Source organism: Rhinatrema bivittatum, chromosome 4 (assembly GCF_901001135.1).
Source record: "Rhinatrema bivittatum chromosome 4, aRhiBiv1.1, whole genome shotgun sequence".
Classification (NCBI taxonomy): domain Eukaryota; kingdom Metazoa; phylum Chordata; class Amphibia; order Gymnophiona; family Rhinatrematidae; genus Rhinatrema; species Rhinatrema bivittatum.
The window spans coordinates 366,713,550-366,736,481 of record NC_042618.1 but is presented as its reverse complement, the minus strand read 5'-3'; the positions used below and the strand labels follow the sequence as shown (position 1 = coordinate 366,736,481).

Here is a 22,932-nt window from a genome sequence, read left to right as displayed (position 1 = left end):
CCCCAAAGTAATTTTCTGATTTTTCTTTTGTATGTAGATAATTTAGGCCTGGATTCATCATTCCTCGCAAAATGATGAATCCTGCAAAAACGGGGGGGGGGGGGGGGGCGGGCCTGCAAAGCCCGCAGTCTTCGCACCATGGCGGTGCGCCGGCTGCTGGCTTTCACACTGAATAGCACCACCGTGAAAGGTGTTATTTGGCGCGCTACTGCCAATGATAATGTTAGTAATATTATCGCCGGCAGTGAAGACACCGCCGACTCCACACCTCCCTGCTCCGACTCCTCCTCTCCCCCTAATTTGCATTCTATCGCATGCGAAAAGGCCATTTTTGCATGCGATAGAGGCTTATTGCACGCGATATGGCCGTATCGCGTGTGATAAGCCTTTGATAAATGACCCCCTTAATTTGTTCTTTTCTGGACAAGGTTTTATGGGAGAAAAAGAGATGTTAGAGTGTGCAGAGGTGAAGGAAATAGGATCTTGGGGTTGGAGAGAGAGAACTGGGGGAGGAGGATCAGTGATCAGGAGTGGAAGGATAAAAACAGTGAACCAGAGACTGGGGAGAGAAGAGCTCAGACTACCACTTTAGCTTTGACATGCATGGCATTTATTTTCTCTTTTACTAATGTTTGCTGGACTGTACATACTTTTGAACTCAAATTGGGCTGCTTTATGTTTTTAATTTTTGTTGCCTGGTCTGCTTTTCTAGTGTTTGCTATTTCTACATTGTTAAGTAAGGACTGAATAGCAACCAATTCAATGCCTATATGTCCCAATTTATTTTAATGTTTTATTCTACCTGAATGCAGGTTCAACTGAATAGTTTGGGTAGTGTCCTCAGTTGAACCTGTCCAAAAGAGGGGCATGTGGGGCTGCAATTGTGCAATAATTATTTCTGGCTATGGCATCTATGACTGTAATTAAAAACTAAAAATGTCCTTATTGTAATTCTAAATATTTTGAAAATATGTATAGAAACTTGAAACATTACATAAAGCAAAGTTTCTGAAAATAAACATTCTAGGGAATGAATATCCTATATTCTAGCAGCTCAAATTATTTAAATCCGTCAACTTTCTTTTAGCTTATAATACCTACTATAAGATAAGAAAATTATTCTTACCTGCTGATTTTCGTTCCTGTAGTACCAAGGATCAGTCCAGATGGTGGGTTATGTCCCCCGTCCAGCAGATGGAGTCAGACCTGGGCGCCAAAATATCCAGAGTATGAAGACGGTAGATGCAATCGGTAATGTCGTGCAAAGGTATGAAGAGACTTCCAAGTCGCCGCCCGGCAGATCTCTTGGGTGGAGACAGACTGTACTTCAGCCCAGGATGCAGCCTGTGAATGGAGAGAGTGTGCTTTAACACCAAGCGGAGTCGTCCTACCCGTACCTATGTATGCTGTGACTATTGCTTCCTTAAGCCATCTTGCAATCGTCGTCTTCGAGGCCTGGGAATCCTTCCCTGGTCCCGACCACAACACGAACAAGTGGTCTGAGACTCGAAATTCATTAGTGACCTCCAAGTAGTGAATGAGAGCACGCTTGACATCCAGAGAACGAAAGTGACCCGGTTCCCCCGCTGCGAAGGACGGGAGCTCAACCATCTAATTCAGGTGAAAAGACGAGAAGACTTTGGGTAGAAAGGAGGGCACTGTGCGTAGCGAAACACCTGAATCCGTGAACCAGAGATAGGGTTCTCTGCAGGAGAGCACTTGGAATTCTGAGATGCGGCGTGCGGAATGAATGGCCACCAGGAAAGACAGTCTTGAACATGATATCTTTAATGGTGGCGTTGCATTGAGGCTCGAAAGGAGGGCCCGCCAGAGACCTGAGTACCAAATTAAGATTCCAAGAAGGGAACGGATCCCTGACCAGGGGCCATAGATGCTTCGCCCCTTTGAGGAAACGGGCGATATCCGGCTGTCCCAAGAGAGAGGAATGGCCTGCGTACTGAAGGAGCGAACCCAGGGCGGCGACCTGTACTCTCAAGGAATTGTAGGCGAGTCCTTTATCCAAACCATCTTGTAGGAACGCCAGAATCTGAGGGACCGAGGCCTTCGAGGTATGGGTATCATGCGCTGTGCACCAAGCCTCAAAAACCTTCCAGACCCTCACATAGGCAGCCGAAGTCAAGGTTTTCCGGGCCTTGAGGAGAGTTGAGACTACTGCATCAGGGTAACCTTTGCGCCGAAGGCGGCGCTGTTCAAAAGCCAGGCCGCAAGACAGAAGCATTCTGCCTGGTCGAAAAATACTGGCCCCTGATGAAGCAAACGCGGAAGGTAGCCCAACCTGATCAGGCCGTCCACTACCAGATAGAGCAGATCTGCAAACTAAGGATGCTGTGGCCACTCGGGAGCCACCAGAATGACAGGGCCCCGATGAAGCTCTATTCTCCGAATGACTTTACCCACGAGAGGCCAGGGGGGGAAAACGTAGAGTAGAACGTGGTCCGGCCAGGGGAGCACTAGAGCATCTACTCCTTTTGGCCCACGCTCTCGCTGGCGGCTGAAGAACCGAGCTGCTTTGGTTTTGAGAGACGTCGCCATGAGGTCCAGTCGTGGCGCCCCCCAGCGATGCCTAAAGAGATGCATGGCTTCGTCAGAGAGGGACCACTCTCCGGGTTCCAGTTGCTGATGATTCAGGTAGTCGGCCAGAATGTTGTCTACGCCCGCAATGTGTGACGCTGCCAGGTGTGCTACGTGCTTCTCCGCCCACTCCATTAGGCGGGCCATTTCGAGCAACACATGCCGGCTCTTCGTGCCTCTTTCGCGATTGATATACGCTACGGTTGTCGCATTGTCCGATAGGATCCTCACCGCTTGATTCCGCACCAAGGGTAAGAAATGCATGAGAGCCAGACGGACCGCCCTTGTTTCCAGGCGATTGATCGGCCAGGTTGCTTGCTCCTTCATCCACAGCCCCTGTGCTGAGCTCCGGTGGCATACTGCCCCCCAGCCGGATAGACTGGCATCGGTGGTGACCACCACCCAATCCAGTATCTCAAGAGAAATGCCTTGGGCCAGATGACGCGGTTCCAGCCACCAGCCCAGGCTGTCCCTGGCAGACTGAGGGAGGGGAAGCACCAGTTGGTAATCCTGAGAGACTGGTTTCCAGCGAGAAAGCAGGGCCGCTTGCAAGGGGCGGAGGTCCGGAAAAGCCCATGGGATGAGATTGATCATGGAGGCCATGGAACCCAAGAGCTGCAGATATTCCCAGGATGTGGGATCTGGTAACACAGAAAAATGCTGTATCTGCTCCCGGAGGGATTGGGCCTTGTCCGGGCATAGAAAGACCTTGCCCTGAAGCGTATCGAAGTGTGCTCCCAAAAAATCCAAGTGCTGCGAGGGGGTGAGGGAGCTCTTGGCAAAGTTCACCACCCAGCCAAGGGACCGGAGAAGATGGAAGACCTTGGAAACCGCCGACTCTCCCTGGGAGAAAGACTTCGCTCGAATGAGCCAGTCGTCCAGGTAGGGGTGGGCTAGGATCCATTCCCGTCTCAGAGCGGCCGCCATTACCTACATGATCTTCGTGAATGTCCGTGGGGTGTTCGCAAGCCCGAAAGGGAGGGCTTGGAACTGAAAGTGCTGGTTCAGAATCTTGAAGCGAAGAAACTTCTGATGTGCCTTGAAAATGGGGATGTGGAGATAGGCCTCTGTCAGATCGAGAGAGGCAAGGAATTCCCCTTGATGTACTGCCGCAATCACGGACTTGTTGATCTCCTTGAGATCCAGTATTGGACGGAATGAGCCGTCCGTTTTGGGCACGATGAAGTAAATTGAATAATGGCCCAAGCCCACCTTTCCGAAGGGGACGGGCACGATGGCCCCGAGGCTCAGAAGTCTGTCCAAGGTCTGTTGCACTGCCAGTCTCTTGAGGCTCGATCCGCAAGGCGAGAAGAGAAACCTGTTCCTTGGGCGGCGGGCAAACTCCAAAGCGTAGCCGTTATTTAAGATGTCTAGGACCCTCTGGTCCGACGTGATGCGAGCCCACTCCTTGTAAAAGCGAGAGATACATCCTCCGATCCTCGGAGTCGAGGTGTGGGTGGGCTCGGCATCATTGAGCGGGTTTGGACGAGACTCCCTGACTTGTCCCCTCCCGAGCGGGCCTGCGGCCACGAAAAGAACGTGGCCAAGACTGTGATCTGGAAGACGGAGTCTGAGGCCCCTGCTGTTTGTAGCCACGGTAGCGATGCTGTGCCCGGGCCAGGGATCTGGAGGGAGTAAAAGGCCTGAAGTTTCACTGGCGGTCCTCTGGCAGCCGGTGGACCAGATTCTCTCCCAGGGATTTGATGATCTGGTCGAGAACGTCACTGAAGAGGAACTTGCCCTTGAAAGGAAGGGACCCCAGACTGGACTTGGAGGAGGTATCCGCCGACCAGTTGCGAAGCCATAGGAGGCGCCGAGCAGAAACCCCAGAGACCATGGATCTTGCCAGGATGCGGAACAAATCATACAAAGCGTCCTCCCCATAAGCTACAGCGGACTCTAGACGGTCCGCCTGTCGCGCTTCCTCGGGTGGTAAGTCCTGCGAGGTGAGTAGCTGTTGGACCCAGCGAAGACTCGCCCTCTGTGCCAGGGAGCTACAGATGGCAGCGCGAATCCCCAAAGCTGAGACCTCAAAGACCCGCTTGAGGTAGACCTCCAGCTTTCTTTCCTGTGTATCCCGCAGAGCTTAATCAACTCCAAGAAGTCCTCCGGGAGAGGATAAAGTTTTTCCATGGCCCGTCCGACCTTAAGGGATGTCTCGGGAATATCCCATTCCCTGGCTAATAACTGTAGAAAGGTGGGATGGGTGGGAAAGGCCCGGGACAGAGGACGCAAGCCGGCTAGGACCGGATCTCCCTTCCTGGCAGACGAGGTGACAACTGGGACCGGGGGTCCTGGCGAGTCGGGTGGAGGGTCGAGGTCCAACTCCTGAAGGATCTGCGGAATAAGGTCCTCAAGCTCTTCCCTCCTAAAGATGCGGAGGACCCGCGGGTCATCGCATTCAAGCTGTGCCTCCGAAATTGGATCATCCGGATGAGATGAGGATCCCCCCCCCAGATCCGGGAAGGATCCTGCCCCCCCCCCAGCGAGAGGGGTGCGAAGTGGACCCTGGGGGCCCCATGGGAGCCCCGGCCCCCCTCGCTGAGTCTTGGGTCCCCTGCGGAACCACCGCTAACCGGGGTGTCTTGGCGGGAGGTGGATCCGGAATGGGCACCCTGGGAACCTCCAGGCGCTGCAGATAAGCATTGTGCATAAGCACATCGAACTCCGGGGGAAAAAGGTGGGGGACCCGGGGGGGGGGGATGGTTGAGACATCCGAGGGGCCCTGGGCCCCTGAGGCACCAATCGGAGTGTGAATCGGTGGAGAGAAGTCGTCGGAACCCTCTCCTTCCTCCCCTAATGGCTGCTGAAACTTCTCGTGAGAAATCAAAATGGCCGCCGTTCCCGCCGACGGGGCCAGCCCCCGATGGTCGGATCGCGCCGAGGCGTGTGAAGGAAGGGGGTCCAACGGCCCAGAGGTGCCCTCCCCACTCCCTCCCTAGATATCCTCAACCCCAGCTCGCGGCATGCTGACAGGCAGCCGGGGGAGGGGCGAGCCATGGGGGGGGGGCCCCGATGGAGGAGGAAGAATCGCCGCGGGAAGCGGGGAAGAAGCCCTGCGCTCCCCCAAGTGCCCTCGGATCAGCAGCAGAGGGATGTCCCCTCTCTGCTGCGGCGGCCCCGGGGAATGAATGTCTCGGGGCCGCGGGGCAACTTGCAGCGATGAGGGGGAAGAGGCTGGCACCACCAGCTTTCCCAACAAGAGGCAGCTTCCAAGCTGAAAGGAAAAAAATTCACAAAAAAAAACCCCAAACACTTACCCAACGGCAGAGAAGAGAGGAGTGAGAGAAGGGGAGGGAGACTGAAAGCAGCCCTGCCTGCAAGCTCCGGGAAGGGAACTTTCCTCGCTCCTCCCTCTCTCTTTTTTTCTTTTTTTTTTTTTTTTTTTAACAAACTTTTGAACCAACCTGATCCAACCTAAGCCAAAAACCACTAAAGAAAGGAAAATCCTTCATGGAGGGGAAGCACCAGGTTCCCCTACTCCTATCTGCTGGAGTCAGAGATATACTGAGCTCCTGCAGAGAGGGTTCACAGGTACTTATGTCAGCACCTTTGGAAGCCTTGTCTGACTCCATCTGCTGGATGGGGGACATAATCCACCGTCTGGACTAATCCTGGTACGTACAAGGAATACATTTTTACCCATTATTTCAGTTCTGATTCTTTTTGGGAAATAACTGTCTTGCATTTCATGTTCATTTGCTTTGTGGCATCTCAGTTGTTTTCTCAGAGCACTAATCTTAGCTTCTGATAAGGCTCATCATTAATTAGGCTGGCTCCATAAAGACATTTCTCTTCCAGCTAAAGACTTTTCTCCCTGTTTCTAAGGTTTTGTAATACAACTGGCACAATATTTAGAGGATTTAAAAAAGCACATGTTTACCGTTAAACTAAATATGTTTAGCAAATGCCATGTGTTCATATGTATTGCATGAACACAACCTTGCATTCTTAGATCAATCAGCTTTGTTTTCCTTTGAAATTCTAAGTTGGACTACACAACATTTTGTACAATACTGGGCAATTGTCAAGTCAGCATTTTACATCAGAATAATTTTTAATAAATGCATGCCTAACATTACAGAGAAACAGAAAAACTGATGGCAGATAAAGAACGTCAGACCCATTTGACTGTTTTTCTCTACTACTACTTTATTTTGCAGATTTTACTTGATTTAAGACTTTATCGTCATTTTCTATCACTAGGGGTGCATTTGCTTGTCCTACAGTTTAAGTTTGACATTGTTTTTGCTTAATTTCTTACTTCCCCACCTCTTCCCCAACTCTGAGGTCTAATTCAGAAGTTAGTCTGCTAAGTGAATATTTGGGCACATATTCAGCTAAACACTAGCCAGCTAATAAGTTAGAATTTAGCTGGATAAGTTAGGGATGTTTCACGGGGTGTAACACGGAGGAACTGAGTTATCTGGCTAACAGGCCGATACAGTAAGGAGCGGTAGGAAGAGCTGCGTTAGTGCCGGGCGCACCCGCATTTGCCGCACGCACAGTCCGGCTCACCTACCGCTCGATACTGTATTAAAATCGCATACAAATTCAAGCCGCGTCCAACACGCATCCAACGCGCGTCCATGAAGCGCAATCCATTTTACTGTATAAGCGCTTATATACAGCACCTATACAGTATCCTGGGTGCGCTGGTAACTGTCATTTCAAATGACATTTGAAATGACATTTGAAATTCCCTCGCGACTCGACATGTAAAGTGTAACTTACTTTTCTTGCAGCCCTCCTCCGGAGACGGACTGCGGCTCATCTGCCTCCCGGGGGCAGCCAGTGGCGAAAGCGGCCCCCGCCGGCGAAGATGGATGCTTGCACGGGCCCTCTGCCACGATCGCTCCCGGGTGAATTCTTTACTAAAGCGCAGCCTCTCCTCCGAAGCTTCTTTGCTCTTCCGCCGTGACGTCAATTTCGGCGCTCAAGCCAACAAAGCGCACGAACCAGCGAAAGCGTAGGAACGTGCGCCGTGACGTCACGCACGCCCGTTCGTGCGCTTTGCTGGCGACAGAGCCCTCAGTAACCAGTCGTCTAGATAAGGATAGATCTGAGTGCCTAGTCGTCTTAAGTATGTGGCTAATACTGCCAGGCATTTCATGAAGACACGAGGGGCTGATGCGAGGCTGAATGGAAGTACTTGGTACTGGAAATGTTGGTTTCCGACAAGGAACCAGAGGTACTGTCTGTGAGACGGAGTAATTGCGATGTGCATGTACACGTCTTTTTGATCTAGAGAGCAAAGCCAATCCCCCTGTTGGAGAAGTGATAGTAAGGAGCACAAGGTTACCATCCGAAACTTCTCTTTCCGAAGATGTTTGTTTAGAGCCCGAAGATCCAATATCAGGCGAATGCCTCCCGTCTTTTTTGGAATTAAAAAGTATCTGGAGTAGAAACCGTGTCCCCTTTGGGAAAGAGGAACCGGTTCTATGGCATTTGCTTGGAAGAGGGACGATATTTCCTCTAGTAGATGATGAGAATGGTCGACTGAGGCCCACCCCGGCCGAGGTGGAGTGTCCGGGAGGGAGAGGAAGTTTAGAGCTACGACTGACTGGACCACTGGTCTGTGATGATCTTTAGCCACATGGTGGTGAAGTGGCAGAGTCGGCCACTGACAGGCAGAGATGGCAGAGGGGGATGACCTTCGCTCTCTAGTGGGAAGTCAAAAACCCGCTGCAGGACTAGGCTGAGCAGGAGGTTGTGCCTTCTGAGTCCGTGGCTGTCATGGTGGAGGCTTTTGGAATAGACAGGATGGACGAGCCCTTGCTGGTGGGGGATAATATCTCCGGGCTTTGTATGCTGGTCGTCTCCCATCTAAATGGCCATTTGGAGGCAGCCGAAAACTCAGCATGAGTGGCCGAGAGCTGACGGAGTGTTTCATTGTGATCCTTCAGCTGGGCCACCATCTCCTGGATCTTCTCCCCAAAGAGATTATCCCCTGTGCAAGGGAGATCAGCCAAATGATCTTGCACCTCTGGGCAGAGATCCAAAGACTTCAGCCAAGCCCAACGCCGAGCGTTGAAGCCGGCCGCTGACCATTGGGATGCAGTATAGAAAACATCGTACGCCGATCTAACCTCATGTTTCCTGGCATCAAAGAATTTCTTAATGATAGCGTTCAGCTGATCCTGAAGCTGGTCTGGGAGTGTCTCAAAGTCCTACTGTTGTTTAAAGAGATTCCGATTGTACTGGGTCATATAGAGTTGATATGACACAATACGTGAAATGAGCATAGCTCCGTGGAACACTCTGCGCCCTAAAGCGTCAAGGAACTTCTGCTCCTTCCCAGGTGGTGCCGAAGAGAGAGGCTTTCGACGCTTAGCCCTCTTCTGAGCGGACTCCACCACCACTGACTGATGTGCTAAATGAGTTTTCTGAAAACCTGGGGATGGCTGCACCAGATATATGGCATCGTTTTTCTGATTCACAGGAGGAACTATCCCAGGATGTTCCCAGTTTCGCTGTATTAAGTCGAGGAGAACTTCATGGACAGGGACAGACATGATTTCCTTTGGAGGATCCAGGAACTTCAGTACCTCCAGCATTTTATGCCTGGAGTCCTCATCCGTCTGTAGCGCAAAGGGAATAGTCTCCGCCATCTCCTTAATGAAGCTAATGAAGGAGAGGTCTTCCAGCGGAGACTTACGCCGTTCCTCCAGGGGCAATGGCTCCGATGGAACATTGACTGAGTCTTGGGAGTCCGATGTATCATCTGTTCATGGTGGTCATAGTGGAAGAAACAGACCCCCTCCAGCCGGAGGAGGTCTTGGCACTGAAGGAATTGGTGCCAGCATCGATGGCCTTGGCACCGATAAATCCAGATCCGGCACCAGCACCGGGCGAAGTGGCATCGATGGTATCGGTGACGTCTCCGTGGCGCGGGCACTTCCAAAGGCCCCGGAATGGGCTCCGGCCTCGACAGGTCCTCCTCCTCCAACAAGAATGGAATGGATGCCGATGGAGCCACAGAGATTGGTAATTTTCTCGGTGCCCTCTGGCCCCCGGAGTGGGATTACCATCGGGGGCATTGGTGTCGGCTCTGGCACGGGCAACAGTGCTGGCGTCTGTGGTCTGGGGAGGCCTTGAACGTCTGGACCACTGCCTCTTGCACCATCCGGTGCAATTCCTCTCGGAACGCTGGGGTGGTGAGCCCCAGGTCCGGAGTAGGAGGCATGGTGGGCAACGCCGGAGGGTCCACCAGTCCCAGTGGAGTCTCAGCGGCCGCACCCACCGAAGGCGAGGGACGCCTCGGTGCATCCGGCTTTGACGATAATTTTTGCTCCTCAGACCGGGTTTTCTTCTTTGGCGGCTCAAGACTTGATGATGCCGCCACCGGTGTCCCTGAAGTCGAAGGCCCCAGCCTCCAATGTTTGTGCCGGTGCTTTTCGCAGTGTTCAGCTTTTCCAGACCCCGGTACCGATGACGGGGACGCCAAAGACAGACACCGATCGGGACTCCTCTGCATCGGAGCGATGACTTTGCTTCGCCAGGGACGGAGTCGATGGTGACTGGGAAGATGGGCGCTGAAATAAGAGCGCCATCTTTTCCAAATGTGCCCGATGGCCCTTTGGAGTCATTTGGGCACAATTGGTACACATCTCCACGTCGTGTGACAAGCCGAGGCATAAGACACAGACTAAATGAGGGTCTGTGATTGACAATGTCCTCTGACAGTCCGGGCACCAACAAAAACCCGTCGCCATCGTGGCCATCAAAAAATTTAGGTCGGCCGTGATCGGCGCCGACAAGGCCCACACGAGTCCCCACCGGGAACCGATCGAAAAATGGGGCAAACTTACCATACGGATGTGGCAATCGACGGCGGAGAAGGGGGTATAAACCCTAGGGGGTATAAACGTTTGCAAGTTTTTCAAACAAATTTCCTGAGGAGAAAATTCCTGTCAGGAACTTGTGAAGAGCTCAAAAAATCCGCATGGCCAAAGCCTCACGGAAAAAAAGAGACTGAAGGGAGACCCCTGCTGGATGCAGGGTTAGTGCCATGCTGGGCATGCCCAGAAGGTACCAGTCAAAGTTCTAGAAACTTTGACGAAAGTATTCCGTGATTGGGCTCCATCCTGATGATGTCACCCATATGTGAAGACTACCATCCTGCTTGTCCTGTGAGAAAGTAGTGCACCTGATAGGCAATGTAGAATACACTTTTCTTTTCAATGACAAAATTTAGCTTTGCATTAGACTGGTAGTGAACAGATAAATTTAATGATCAATTGAAGAGTAAATTTTCACATAATGAAAACATCCTATTGCAAGTTCTGATTAAGATTCAGTGGCATACAATACCAAACAGCTTCTAGAGCTGCATTATTTAAAAAATTAGAGCAGAAGTATTATAATCTGCTCACAGAGAACATAGACAATGTCTGGATATCTAATATGAAAACTGAAATTGATAGGGCCAGCCCAGTGACTGATGGTAGTGCTGCACACTGCGTACTAAGAAACCTAGCGTAATTCCCAGCTCAGGTCTTCTGTTTCCTAGACTGGTTGGGATTGGGAGTGTTGTAGAGGCCCCTGATAGGGATGTGCAGGAGAAAACACTTGTTTTCATTTTCAGGAGATTTTTTTCCATGAATTTCAGTTTGTGGATTGTTTGATTTGTTTCATTCATGAGAAAAAAACTAAACAAACAAACTAAAATGAAAACGAGGCTTCCCAGGGCCTCCTGCCAGCATGCCTGGAAAAATGCCAGGGTCAGGATCCCCCAGGCTCCCACTTACCTGGTCCAGTGGGGATCCACCATTGAAGACTAGGTCCAGGCCAAAGCCTAGGCCATGTGTAGGCTGAGCGAGCTATATGACACCGTGATCTTGATCTACACAAGGCTGTTGCCTCGGCCAAACTGGGGCCAGAAGCTGGGCCTCGGTCTAGGTCTGAGCCTGGGTCCTGATGCTGGGGCCTCAGCCCAGACCCAGTTCCGACACCGTGACCCGGCCCGGAGGCAGGGTCCCTATGCAAGCCTAGGCTAGAGCCCAACCCAGGCCTGCTACTGCAACCTAGCCCAGAGGCAGGCTCTTGATGCCAAGGCCTCGGCCTGAACCCAGGCTCCATGCTGTGACCTGGAGACGGGGTACCAATGTCTGGGCATTGACCTAAGCCAGAGCCCAGACCAAGGCCTACTGCCGCATCCCAGCTCAGAGACTGGGTCCCGACACTGGGGCCTCTGCCTGGAGAACGGGTCCCGAAGCTGGGGCCTCAACCTAGGCCTAGATCCAGGCTCAGGCCAGAGCCCAGCCTTCGCAGTTTCTCCCTCGTCCTCTTCTTCTTTTCTGATGATGTCCACTGGGGTTGTGCCGGAGTTAATTAACACCAGCATATTCATGCCAGTGGATGGTGCCATTTTGATATACGGCAATGCCTCAGGCCTAGGTTTAGGCCCAATGCATTTTGTTTTCAAACAAATTCAACAAATAAGATTTGTTTCATTTGAGGGGTCCCTGATTTGTTAGGGGCCCCCCGAATGAAACAAATTTGCCTTATTTGTTACATTTTTTAAATTAATTTGAATGCACATCCCTAGCCCCTGATGAGGTGAGGAGTAATCATAGTCATTGTACAACGGCAACATCTAGTGGCTAGATATAGGGCCCATGACTGGAATAAACTAAGAAGGGAATGCAAAATGGAGAAAAATATTATCACGTAGTTGTGAATGAAGGCTCAAGGCACCAGATGCCAGTCCAAATTCCAGTTGAGCTGGAAGCCCCAAGTAAATTGAGGAAACTACTGGGCCAAAAAATTTATAATTGATGAAGTTGATCATGGTGTCCTCCAACCATGTCCATATATCATAATGTACATGGGCTTTCAGTGATAAAGTTTTTCCCTACAAGTTTTCCTCAGTGATGTCATTAATTTGCCTTCATGAAGGATTTCATTTTTAGTCCAAATATATACCTATTTTCTTAACACTTTTAGGAGGGTCCAGTTTGGTGATGTACCTGCATATATGGTCTCCCATTCTGCATATATAGATTTCTATTCTACAATTAAACTGCTCATTTATCATTAATTTGTTATATAGCCAGATATTGTTTAGAGTGTAATTTTTACATATGACTACCTATTGCACTCTCCTTCATCTTCAGAAAACCTTGTTCCATCGAGGATCTAACCTCTGCTCTATCTGAATCCCTGACCAAACTTAACTGCTCCACTCCTGAAGCTGCCCTTAGTTCTTGGAATAACCTCACCCAAGACATAGCAAACAAACTATGTCCTCTCACTATCCGAAACCAACACCCTGCACAAAAAAATAATAAACCATGGTACACCCCTGAACTACATCGAATGAAAAACAATCTCAGACAGAGAGAGAATCTGGCGTAAAGACCCCACTCCATAACATGCCGCCGCCTACAAATCTACCCTACACTCTTACTGACTCTCTATTCTAAAAACTAAACGTGACTACTATGCCTCCAAAATACATGAGTACATGTACAACCCCAAAGCCCTGTTCTCATATGTTGCAGCCCTTATCAAATCTGCCCCACCTCCCATCACTGACCACGAAGCTACCAGTAAATGTGAGGAACTCGCCCTCTTTTTCTACAATAAAATAGTGAACATCCTCCTCCGATTCCCCATCACCTCCCCCCCATGCCCCCCCCCCACCCCACCTACACCCATGCCACCCTAGACTCTATTGACCTTACATCTTCCAAGGAAATTGAATCCATTCTCAAAAAGATTAAACCCGCCTTCCACCCCTCTGACACCATCCCCACCAAAACCCTCCTAACTATTCCTAATACTATTGCTAAACCCCTAGCAGACATCATTAACTGCTCCCTCTCCATCAGCTCAGTCCCTGACACCCTAAAGCACGCTGTTGTCAAACCCCTTCTCAAAAAACCTTCCCTAGACCCCAATGACTCAGCTAACTACCATCCCATTTCAAACCTTCCTTTCATTGCTAAAATCATGGAAAAGGTAGTCAACTCCCAACTTATGGACTACCTTGAAAGCAACAATATCCTTCACCCTCTCAATCTGGCTTTCGTAAAAACTTGAGCACCGAAACACTTACTTTCCGTCACTGACGCCCTCCTCATTGGCCCAGATCAAAGTCATAGTTACATCATTGCCTTCCTTGACATCTCTTCAGCCTTCGCCACAATAAGCCACAACCTCTCCTTTACCGCCTATCTGACATTGGCATCTCTGGCGCAGCCCTCCTTTGGTTCAAATCCTACCTGGCTAATAGACAATTCTCTGTAAAACTAGGCAATTCAGAATCCACACACTTCTGCCTCACCCAAGGAGTCCCTCAAGGCTCCTCCCTTTCCTCCACCCTATTTAATATATACCTCCTGCCCCTCTGCCAGTTACTATCTGACCTCGGCCTCAAATTCTACATCTACGCAGATGATGTACAAATCATCATACCAATACAAGAATCCATCTCCAAAACGCTAAAAGTCTGGGAAAAATGCCTCATTTCCATTAACTCCCTACTCACTAACCTCCACCTTTGCCCTCAACTCCTCGAAGACAGAACTGCTCCTCATCCCCAACCACCAAACGCTCAAGCTCTCCCCAACAAGTGACCCAGCTTACAGCTCCTTCGCTTCACAACCTCCCGTATGAAACCTTGGTGTCCTAATTGATCAGCACCTAAACCTAAAAAAACACATCAATTCTGTCCTAAAAGATGGCTTCTATAAGCTCAACGTTATAAAAAAAAAACCTCAAAACTTTACTCCATACCCATGATCTCAGAACAGTCATTCAAGCAACCCTTTCTTCTAAACTGGACTACTGCAACTCCCTATATCTAGGCCTACCCTTCTCCACCATTAAACCACTCCAAATGCTACAGAACGCCATTGCTAGAACCATCATGAATGCCCGCAAATCCGACCACATAACCCCCCCTCCTAAAAGACCTCCACTGGCTCCCCATCCCATCATGCATCCTCTTCAAGACCCTCACCATTATTCACAAATCCATCTACAAACACAACTCCAGCTGGCTCGATGAGCTCCTCCGATTCACACCCTCCACCCGCCCTACCAGAGCAACTCTTAAAGGTACCTTGCACATCCCATCTCTCAAGAATGCTCGCCTCACCTCAACAAGGGATCGTGCCCTATCAATTGCTGGCCCCACCCGATGGAATGCACTACCCACAAACCTCCGCTTTGAGCCTTGCCTCTTCAAATTCAAGAAAAAGCTAAAGACCTGGCTGCTCCACCAGGCCTATCCAGACTAGATCCATGCGCATCAACTCATTAATACTAATTTTATTCCTCCTAAGTTAATACGTTAATGTGCTACCTCTCCAGTTCTTCTTTTTTGGCTCATCTATCTAGTTTCTCTAGTTGCTGCTCTATGTTGCAATATGTTTCTCTTTGTTGTTCCCCCCCCCCCCCCCTATTTTCCCCATTTTCCCTGTTTTTTGTATTTTCCATCTATTGTTTGATGTAAACCGATATGATGTACCTACTAATATCGGTATAGAAAAACTGTTAAATAAATAAATAGAACACTTAGCCTACACTTATATAAGAATCTTTCACCATTTCAACAACTTATGCCGCATTTTACACCTTGATGAGTAAACACTACATGAAGAAAAAGGATTTTATAAGTGTATCACACAGGAGGAGCAGGCATGAAGCACAGCCATGGTTCACAATTTATTGTGATTCTTTAGTCACTGTCACAGAATTGGCAGAATCATAGCAAACCAGCAAATTGCCCTCTCATCTTTCATTTGTCACTGTAGCTCTTCCTGCTGTGCTGCTGAGGCTTGTCCTGGCAGCTCCTTCTGCTGTTCTCCCTGCAACTACATGAATCCGGGTAAGATTTCTGGGGGAAAAGGGATGAGAGGTTGGACGAGAGAGGCTGTGACTGGAAGGGATGAGAAGCTGTATGTAAATTTATACAAATGTGGTTCAGAATTTCAAAAACTTGGCTGAAAGATTTTCTAATGCTTGCTGCAGAATCCATCTGTGGCCTGCCACAGAAAACCTGAAGGCCTCAAGAATTGCTAGGTGCCCTAATTACCTTAAGCATGATGTTACCAAAGTCCGAATAGTCCCTGCCCTCTCAAGTATCTATGGAATATGTTACCAATTGTAACATTGCGGTCGGAAGTGAACTATCAAAAATTCCGGAAAGATGTTAAGATTTTCCTGTTCCCTAGTGCTTGAGTGAGTGGGGTTGTAGGGATAAAGAGTTTAGCAGTGAAAAAAGTGATTGCTTTTTATTTCTTTTTATAAATTTTATGGATGTTTTTATTGTAAACCGCTCTGCTAGGTTTGCTTATGTTGCAGTATATACATTTTTTAATAAATAAATAAAGTATCTAACTGGTTTTGCAAATTCTTTCAAATTTTTGGCTCTTTAGAATGGGCACACAGAGAAAGAGTATTAGTGGGTTATGTGCTCACTACTCTATGAAGATGGATGATGAATCATACTGTTTGATTGACATGGATTAGTGGCCCAAAAAAGGATCATTTTTTACAAAGCAGTAGAAAGAAAATATCACGTTTAACATAAAAGCAAAGACTGTTATGCCAAACTAATTCCGGGCACCACCTGCCCCCGTTGCCACCTTGCAGTTGGGACCCTATCTCATGTCTTCTGGGCCTGCCCATTGATCCAGCTATATTGGGGAAAAATTATGGGGTATTTACAGCATCTACTGAAGGTGCAGATCACGGTTACTCAGCATTTGATCTTATTTGATTGCATTCCCCAGACCTTGATTCGGGGGGAGGGTCCTCGTTTGCTTGTCAAGAAGGCCTGGCTGGTGGGGAAGAAAGTTATATTACTAAACTGGAAGGAAATAACAGCCCCCTCGTATTGGACTTGGCGTATACAATTCCACCGTATGATGCAAATGGACAATTTAACCTCAAAAGCCTCACCGTTGCAACGCTGAACCTTTTTATGAACTTGGGAAGTCTATCTTAAAGCTTTGCCGCATCATACTCGGAGTCTGATTATTAATGACTGAGTGTGCCGGACAGCCTTCTGTGCCTGGATATGGAGAGGGTGTAGCAGTTCGTGGACCAGTGATTAATACATTTTAGGGTGCTGAGATATTGTTGCGTTAGACTGGATGGACCTGGGATCAAGAGGTGGGGGAGGGAGGGGGAGGGGATTACTAAGCGTTAGTATTTTGAACGGTGGTGGTCCTAGATTGTATCTTCTTCTGTAAGCGGTGCCGAGGGGTGTATCAGAGCTCTATGTCTCCGGCACCTTCCTGGAGTGTAAACTGCATGGCTGACCACTTCATTCCGCACTATGAACAGTAGGGGAACGGGGGGCTTACTAAAATGAGTGCCTGTTTATCTCCAGTGTGGTACTTCCGCACATAGCAGAATGCGATATGTGGAGCTGGTTTCAGGGGGTTCCCACTGTTTGTATGTTACATGTTCATTACTCAATAAAAACCGTTTTATAGTAAAAGCAAGTTGCTTATCATAAACAGTGTTTTCCGTAGATAGCAGATGAATTAGCCGTGCTGTCTGGGTACATCCTCCGTGTCACTAGGTAGTGTAACTTTGTCATGGTAGAATTCCAGGTAAGGTGAGTAGTGAACCAGTGCTTGAAGTTCACTGATTCTTCATGCAGAAGTGAGGGCGACTAAGAATAGCACCTTCCAGGAAAGGTATCTAGGATGGCAAGCGTTCATTGGTTCAAAGGGTGGTAGCATAAGTTGTTCCAGAACTAGGTTAATATCCCATGGTACTGGTGGTTTCTTGATTGGAAGTCATAGTTGCAGAACACCCTTCATAAATCGGGAAACCAGAGCATGACATGCTATAGATTCTCCATTGAAAGGGGTGTGATACGCTGATATTGCGCTGAGACGAACACGTAAGGAAGCAATGGCTAAACCTTGTGTATAAAGGAGGTGGAGGTAAGTCAGAAGACTTTCAGGTGGACATGTGAGTGGGTCTATGTTCATAGAAGAACACCATGTGGCATAACGCCTCCATTTACATTGATAGTTTAGTCGAGTTGATGGCTTCCTTGACGCTACCAAAATATCTTCCAGTTGTGGAGATATGTTTAGGGTTTGGAACGTGAGCCTTTCAATCTCCATGCAGTGAGATTCAAGGATGCGTGACGTGGATGAAGAAGTGAACCCTCTTGTTGGGTGAGAAGGGTGGGGTCATTCCCCAGATGAATTGGTTTGCAGATTGATAGTTGGAGTAGGTAAGCGTACCATGGTTGATGTGCCCATTCTGGTGCAATGAGGATTAGGTTCGCTTTGTCCTCGATGCACCTCTGTATTGTGCCAGATGTCAGGGGAATTGGAGGAAATGCGTAAAGTAGATCCTGAGACCAATCCAGTAGGAATGCATTCTGTAGCAACCGGTGAGCACTGGGATAGTCTGAGCAAAAAAGGGGAACCTTTCTGTTGCGTTCCGTTGCAAAAAGAGCTATGTGGGGAAGGCCCCAAATTGAAAAAATCAGGTCGGTCACATGTTGGTCTAGTTCCCATTTGTATAGGTGAAAAATTCTGCTCAACTTGTCCGCTTTGGAATTGTTGATTGCCGGAAGGTATGTTGCTTGTAGGGAAATTCCCTTGCTGTGGGACCAGTCCAGAATCTCTACCGTTTCTTTGCAAAGGTTCCATGAACCGGACCCTCCTTGCTTGTTTATGTAAAACACTGCCACTTGGTTGTCGGTATGGATCATGACGACTTGCTGTTGCAGCTTGTGCTCGAAAGCTGAAAGAGCATATCTGATAGCTCGTAGTTCCAAGAGATTGATGTAATAAGTGCATTCTTGGAGCGACCACAACCCTTGGGTTTGTAGGTTGGCAAGATGGGCTCCCCATCCTGTGGGGGAGGCATCTGTGGTAAGAATCAATTGATGTTGAGGAGGCCTCAGTGGTGAGCCTTCTGTCAATGCTGGTGGGCATATCCACCATTGAAGGTCTGTTTTCATACTGTTATTTAATCTTACTTGGGTGGACAAGGGACTTCGGAACTGAGACCATTGGTTTTTCGAACCCCATTGAAGGCGACGGATGTGGAGTCTCGTGTTCAGGACCACATAGGTACATGCTGCCATATGACCCAGAACAGTCAAGACTTGGCAGGCTGAGGTAGTTGCAAGATTTATTAGGCATTGGGCTAGAGAAGCTATTGCTCAGGGTTGTGGCAAGAAAGCTTTGTCTTGAATGGTGTTTATAGAGGCTCCGATGAAGTCCAAGGTCTGGGTAGGTTAAAGATAAGATTTTTTGTAATTTATCAGGAGACACAGATTGTCCAGGCAATTGATTGTTTGAAGTAAATTGTCTCTGAGGAGAAAAGGATTTGGGGCTACTAGTAGCCAATCGTCCACATAAGGGAATATTTGAATCCCCCGACAACGGAGGTGTGCTACTACTACCGCTAGGCATTTCATGAATACTCTGGGAGCAGATGCGAGACCGAAGGGAAGGACTTTGTATTGAAAGTGTCTCTTTCCCATCTGAAAACAGAGGTAATTCCAAGATTTGGGGTGCATTGGAATGTGAACATATGCATCTTTTAAATCTATGGAGCACATCGAATCCATGGGTTGTAGGAAGGGGAGAATTGATTTGAGAGAAGTCATTTTAAATTTCTCTTTTCAAATGTGTTTGTTGAGAAAGCGTAGGTCCAGAAGTGGTTGCAGACCTCTGGATTTCTTGGGAATGTGGAAGTATTGTGAATAAAATCCCGTTAGATGTTGGGATGGAGGTAATTCTTGTATACAGTGTTGTTGAAGTAAGTGACTGATCTCTCAAAGGAGAGTCTGCCGATGAATACTTTGAGGTCTGGTGACAATCAAATGCGGAAGACGAGGAAGGGATGTGAAATTGAGTGAATATCCGTCCCGTATTATATTCAGGACCCATGAATCCATTGTGATGGTGCTCCATTGTGCAAGGAAGTGGGACAGTCATCCTCCTACTGTTTGGGTGGGCAGTGGTAGTGGAATCATTTCTAAGAACTCTATTGGTTTTTAGGAGATTGAGGTCTGTAGCCTGGCTTGGTTGAGTTGTGCCATGGGTGCTGGCGGGAAGCTGGGTGCTGGTAAGGCTGTTGGCGGTTTAATTGATACTGTTGAGGCCTATAGGTAGTATAAGGCCGATATTGAAGTCTTTGGTAAGTTTTTTGTATGAACCAAAATGACATTTAGAAGACGATGTGTCATGTTGAGTTAACGAAAGTACCGCCTCCTTTTCTTCTTTTAATTTCGCCATATTTTCTGTGAATTTCACCAAATAAGTTATCCGGGCAACAAGGAAGATTGGTCAGCTTATCGTGAACGTTTTCTCTTATGGCACTTGCACGTAACCATGCCAGTCGCCTGGCTGCCTTGGCATTAGCTGTTGTTTTAGCAGAGGTTTCAAACCCCTCATAAATGGAACGTATAAGATGCCTTAGCCCTTCTTCCATATCATGAAATTCAGATGGAGGTGTGTTGTTTGCAGAACTTTGTTGTAGCAAAGGTTTTAAGGTCTGAAGGCATTCAAAAAGATACTGAGCTACATAAAATTGGTGGTCCTGTATCTTGGCATTGAGGATTCCTGACTGGAAAGTTTTCCGTGCAATATCATCTAGACTTTTATTATCTCTGCCCGGTGAATTATTTGAGTGTAATCGTGACTTGCGTGCCTTTTGCATGGCTGATTCAACCACGACACGCGTGTGGTAACTGCACGTTGGTGTAAAATGGAGAATCTAGCATGATGTATTTCAAATCCGTCTTCCTTGAGGTTGGAGTCATTGAATATGGAGAATGCCAAGTTTTTTCTAAAAGTGATTCTAGCACTGGATGAGAAGGAAGTGCTGTAGGCTCAGCCGGAGTATCAAATATTTTCAAGACGCCGAACATCTCTTGTCTAGGATCAGGTATCTTTTTTTGTTTTCACTCCCAATCGTTGACCCACTTTCTCCAAGAATTGGAAGTACGTGAGATCTTCCAGTGGTGATACTGGCTCTAGAGGCAACTCCTGTGGGTCAGACGGGTAGCCGGTTGACAACCCTGGTGACGAAGATGGAGTAGGAGAATCTATTGGCAGAGGTGATGGTCTGCTAGGTTGTGTCTTTGGTGCTGGCCTAGGTGTAGGTGATGAAGGCATCTCTTCCAGTTGATAAGGGGCTGGTTGATTTTGTTGCTGGACTGATGTTAAAAATTGTGACAAGAAAGCAGTAATCTGTATCAGTAGCTGTGGATGGTCTGGGATCCAGTCTTTGGCCAGATGGTAATAAGGCTGCCTTGAAGATGTCCTTGTTTGGTCCTTTAGGGCGTCCGACATCTTCCCGTGGATAAGAAAGTTTGGAATGTAATGGATCCTGCAACAGTGACAGTCTACGGTGTTGAGATGATGTAAAACGTCCAGAAAAATCCTCAGATTATTGTGAAGAGGCATCTGATAATCGTAGTAGAGATAGAGAATCCTCAGAGTCTACCACTAATAGTGGGGATGGACTCTGAGGCGTCAATGTGCCGATGCGTCGGTGCATTGACACTACTCCGATGCATTGATGTTTTTCTGAAGCGTCAGGGCGCTGATGAGTCGGTTTGTCTTTAGTGTGTCGGTGCTCCGTAGAAGCTTAGACACCATGAACTCTTGATGCATCCGATGCAGGCTGCGTCCGCAGCGCATCCCCAGCGCTCTGCATCAATGTTACCTTATTTTTCTTTTTCTGCTTGTGACCTGGAGGGTCTGCAGAAGTGGCCCTTCGATGGGCTTGGGCTTTAGGTGTCAACTTCAGTCCCGGAGCCGACCTGGCTGCAGCATCAGAGGGGGCATATGAGCCCGCTGCCTCCTCTCTGAGCTGGGTGATCTGCGCTGCTCTCTGGCGCTGCGCCCTTGGGGACATCTGTCCACAGTATCTACAATTCGCCTGGTCGTGTTTTGGACCAAAGCAAAGGTAGCAGAATTGATGTCTGTCGGTTACAGACATTATTTTGCCACAGTCACAAAATTTAAAGCCTGGACGAGGCATGATAAATTAAGTATCCTGTGTGAAATTCTGAGAACTTTTCTAAAGAAATCCTGTCAAGTTTTTTCCTCACAACAACTTTTCCTCACAAGAGAGTAAAGCTCTGCATGTGGTCAGTCGTGCGGAAAAAAATGGACTGAGGAGCCTCGAGCAGGCACAGGGACAGGTAGGAGGGAACCCTCACCAAAAGACTTTGGGTGATCTTAGAGAGCTCCGCCACCTAGTGGCACAGAGGACGTACCCAGACAGCATGGCTAATTCAGCTGCTTATCTATGGAAAACTCAAAAAGCCAACATTTCAGTTCCATTCTTGGAATATTTTTCAGGAATACAAATGCATACTAATAATCTATTTTTCTACCAGCATGACTAGTTTGTTTTTATTGCCTAATCGTTCACTTTATTGAAGACTCAGCATCCACTGTCTCTCTTTGCCATTTCTGGTTATTTAGTCAGTCTCCTTTTCTATTGAATTTTTCTTCACAATTCGATCTGAGCATCACGTGTCCCTTCCAAATAAATTAAATATCATAGAAACACCTCTGCATATAAATCGGTGGTGGGAGCACAGAAAGAGAAGCCAACTTATTTATCATAAAAGCAGGGGCAAATGAACCAATTTTGATTTAATGAAAGTTGTATTCAACCCAGAGAATGCATACCAATGTAGAATACATTACTACTCCATTGGTACCTTCTACAAGCAAGGATTCCATACTGACTCTATTGACAAAAGAACAGATACTCATAGACAAACTTTCTCAGGAGCAGCACCTGCCCTTTGGAACTCTCTTGCAAAAGTGCTCCACCAAACACACAACATCTCACAACTTCCTCCAACCTGGAAGCAGATGAAGCCTACTCCCTCCATGCATTTGAACTAAACTGACTTGTATTTACTTGGCACCTTATATAAATATCTTGAATATGCTACTACAACCTGTTGTTTTACTAAGATATTTTGTATTTTACCTAGGTTTGTCCTGTTATTGATTTATTTCAAGTTTAGTCCTTTTCTGCTTTTATCTAGTTTAACCCTGTTAATTTATTCAAGTGAGGTCCTTACTGAAGTTTCCTTCAGACAAGAATTGCTAACCTGCAACACCTACGTCCTCTGACTATGTTGCCATTCTAATATGTTATACCCTGCTTTGGGTGAATTTCCTATTCAAAAAGGCAGGTAAAATAATCCATAAAAATAAACAAATAAATGGGGCAAGGGATTTTTGACCTTCAGCTATTTTATTTTATTTATATTCTGCCTTTTGTGATACTTCAAAGGGAATTACATTCAGGTTCTATAGGTACAGCAAGTTTGCTTACCATAAAAGGTATTTCCATAGATAGCAGAATGAC

At 47.8% G+C, this 22,932-nt stretch overlaps 1 protein-coding gene across 4 annotated transcripts in view; it reads right to left on the bottom strand.

The window, feature by feature from the left end:
• The window catches only part of KIAA1257 (KIAA1257 ortholog), a 384,182-nt gene that overhangs the window by 125,163 nt on the left and 236,087 nt on the right, over nucleotides 1–22,932 (bottom strand). The window lies entirely within an intron of this gene.